The following is a 3,530-nucleotide window of genomic DNA, read 5'->3' on the forward strand; positions in this document are numbered from 1 at the left end:
CCGGCAAGTGGAATTTGTCTGTCACAATTTAACCGAAGTGGAATCTAACCGTTTGCACTGATCATGGGATTGACTGGGCCCCAAAATAAGCAAAACTACAAGATTAGCTGATCTAACAGGTTTTTTAAAGGTCAGCCATAACAAGATCTAACCACCTAATATAAATAGCACATGCCAAGGAATCCAAGGAATAAGAAACTAAGGGGTTGAGCTTGGGCAGAGTAATGCTAATTTCAAACCTCAAAGTAATGTGGTGTAATTTGCTTATTGGGTGAACCTGCATTCAGGTGGATACCTTTCATGATCATTTCTAAAACCTTTTCATTCCATAGGGAAACAGCTATAGGGCAAGGTTGTGAGTGGCTCTAAAGCCAACAGATTAGCATAAGATAAGGCATAAAGGAACGTGCATGTCAAGTGACCACTTTGAAAGATGGGACTGAAGGACCATCGCTGTACCAAGCCTGGGACCCTGACTCCCAGTGTGAGCAAGGACCAGATCCTGACCAAGGGACCTTCCCGGTGACCCCTTGGACAGTGTTGATCAGGGACACCTGATTTCTCTGGAACAACTTGATGCACACCTGGCATAGAGGGACTGCCGATAAGTTGCCAACCCCATGTGGGAACTCTTTGTCATTTTGTCTATCTGTTGTTATTATTTACTATTAGCTCTTTATTAGTGTACTATTTGTTTGTTACATTAACCTTGCTGTTAATTGTTGTGTGCTAAGTGTGGCAGAGAGGCACCACCACAGGCTCCTGAAGGGGAGAGGGGAAATCCCGGGGGTCCCAAACCCCGGAAACAGACTCCTGGCAGGGATGACTTACTCTCCTCCGGACAGCCAGAACAGGAGCCCGGACCACGGCCGCATGAGCCGGCCTTATGCCAGCTGTTTAATCAGCTGTTTCCCATGTGGGGAACAGCTGGACCAATCGCAGCAGCTGTACCGGCTGCCGCAGGAAAGTTGAAAAGCCCCGCCAGAACCAGGGCGGAGGAGGAGCCAGGGAGAGAGAGTGCTGGTGCACAGCACGCTAGATGTGCTGATGCTCCAGTGAGGAAGAGGAGCGGCACAGCCTGTGCAGCTCCCGCAGGCCATGCAGGAGAAGCTTTTGAGTCTCCTACAGGAGGCAGAGCAGGGGCAGCCCCCTAGTTCCCCGCTGAGGGAAGCCTTTAAGCTCCCTGTAGGAAGCAGGGCAGAGGAGCCATTTGAGCCCCCTGCAGGAGGCCGGGGCCAAGGAGGCAGCTCCACAGCCCTCTGCTCCTCAGGGGAGTATCTCTTCTAAAAGAGAAAACAAAAAGGAAAAAAAAAACCCAAATCCAAGAAATGAGAGAAGGTGGGTTCAGCTTTGAGGCCAGCTGTGCCCACCCCGGGAGGGAAGAGAGCCAGCTGCATCCACACTGACATGGGACCCCACCCAGAGCAAGCCACAGGCAACCCTGCAGGATGAAGGCCCCATTCTACCAACACCCATCCGGTTGGCGGGGGACGGGGTGTAGGGGAGGTGGAGCACCATGGAACATCGTGCCAGACAAGTTGTGAGTACTGCCGTTTGTCGGGAGGCCCTCTCAGGAAGATCTCCACTGAACCCCATCTTTAGATAGTTTAAACATCATAGTTGTGACAGGTGAATTGAGGGGCAGGGCTACGCACCCAGCAGGCCACGCAACACATCAGGTCCCAACCATCACACTAAGCTATAAGTAAATTTGCCTTTACTTCACTCCCGACTCACCTCCTCGATCCTGAACCTAGCCGCCTAGCGGCTGATACACTCACAGTGCCTAGCCGGCCTGTGACACATTGGTTACACAGGTTAAATGCTTAAAAGGAGAGAGATCCCTCATATTGGTGGGAAAAAAGGCAGAAATTAATAGTTTTTCTTTTGTTCTTTTGGTATTATGAGGGTCTTACTTTTTTGAGCTAGGATAATTATTCTTGTGAAAACAGGTAAACCATATCACTTAACAATTAAGTGTTCCTTCAGGGTTAAAATATCCAGCTAAAAGTAATTCTTATTTTTTAAACTAAGAAGCCAACCCTCTGTCTGCATCTAATCACAGGCTTTATCAATCAAATAGTTATTGGCAACAGCTGTACCTGTAGGAGGCCTTCTTTTTCATCTTTTACAAACAGCTCTGTTTGGAGAGGAGACCGGTGCTATATAAAGATACAAAGCAGAATGGTTCCCTGCTCTAGGATCCACAGGAATTATCATCACATTTCCAGCTTTTCTCATTAGTCAAAATGTTAAGTGGGGAAAAAATAGTAGTCAAAGTACAAACATTTGTGTTTTCTCAGTCTCTACCCACCTCATTAGCATATATTGGCATTTGATTCTATACATGTTAACTGTATGAGAAAAATAGGTTTAGATTTGATATTCATTCCCTCTTTTTAATTATTATCATTAGTTTGTTAAGATACATCTCCTGTGAACATTACTTCAAAAGACAGGTACAACCTGTGTGTGTTTGTTTTTGTGATAACAGAACAATATTTCAAGGTGGTCAAATGGCAACTTGTTTTCTGGCAAAATTAACAGTCTTCAAAATGAAATTGGAGTACAGCAAATCTTTGAACAGGTTTGGTGGGAGGATATAGAAAGTTGCAGAAATAATCCTTTTCTGTTTACTAAAGAAAGTTGTGGTGAAAACATTGTTTTTTCATATTAATGATGGCCCTGAAAAGTAAAGTATTCCCTCACTATTAATAATATCACTACTGAAATGAATTCTGAGATAGATTACATGTTAATATGGGATACAAAATTAATTCTATTACATATGTTCAAGAATATTTTTTTCTAAAAAGTATAATATATATTCAATGAATGAAAGGACTGTGAAAACCAGGAGCCATATCCATGGAGTTTTCCAAAGAGGGGCAAAGAGGAAGCAAGCACAGAGAATAAAACAAACTTATTTTTAGTCCGGTTTTAAAAGGGTTTTTTTGAGGATCTCTTCAAAGACTGCAATCATTATCAAACAACTGAAAATAACAGGTGTTCTGAAAATTACAGTCTAGAGAACTCATACCTCCTTCCAGCACTCTACCTGTTTTGTGCAAAGTGCTCATTAGATGACCATTTTTCCTTCCCAGTAGTCTTTACTGATCCCGGACAACAAAGATGGCCGCTTTCACACTGTACTTCCTAACTTGTTCAGACCCCTTGAATGAGAGGCTGGCTTGACTAAAAGCCATCCACTTGAGTGTGGATGAGTTTATCTACCATACTCTGCTAACAGAAACCTGGTTTAGAGTATATAAATGGGTGGGTTAAAAAGTTTCTAACTGAATTACAGCCTGTGTCCTTCAGACTACTTCCTATTCCCCACTCCATTCAGAAATCTGTTATTTTTGTGTCACTTCCTTTTACAGATGTCTATGCACCAAATTATAGTTAACAATAAACTAACTATATAATTTTATAATTTCAGAAAGTGTTTCTAGAATAACGCTTTCTCTAGGTGGAGTCTATTCTCCTCTTCCCTCCCCCCAACCAAAAAAGGGTGGGGGGGGGGGAAG

At 43.7% G+C, this 3,530-nt stretch overlaps 1 protein-coding gene across 2 annotated transcripts in view; it reads right to left on the reverse strand.

The window, feature by feature from the left end:
* Positions 1-3,530, reverse strand: part of PCDH11X (protocadherin 11 X-linked) — a 1,731,112-nt gene that overhangs the window by 1,209,394 nt on the left and 518,188 nt on the right. The gene's annotated exons all lie outside the window — the stretch shown is intronic.

This window comes from Gavialis gangeticus, unplaced genomic scaffold, assembly GCF_001723915.1.
Source record: "Gavialis gangeticus isolate Ggan-Ray unplaced genomic scaffold, GavGan_comp1, whole genome shotgun sequence".
NCBI classification, from domain to species: domain Eukaryota; kingdom Metazoa; phylum Chordata; order Crocodylia; family Gavialidae; genus Gavialis; species Gavialis gangeticus.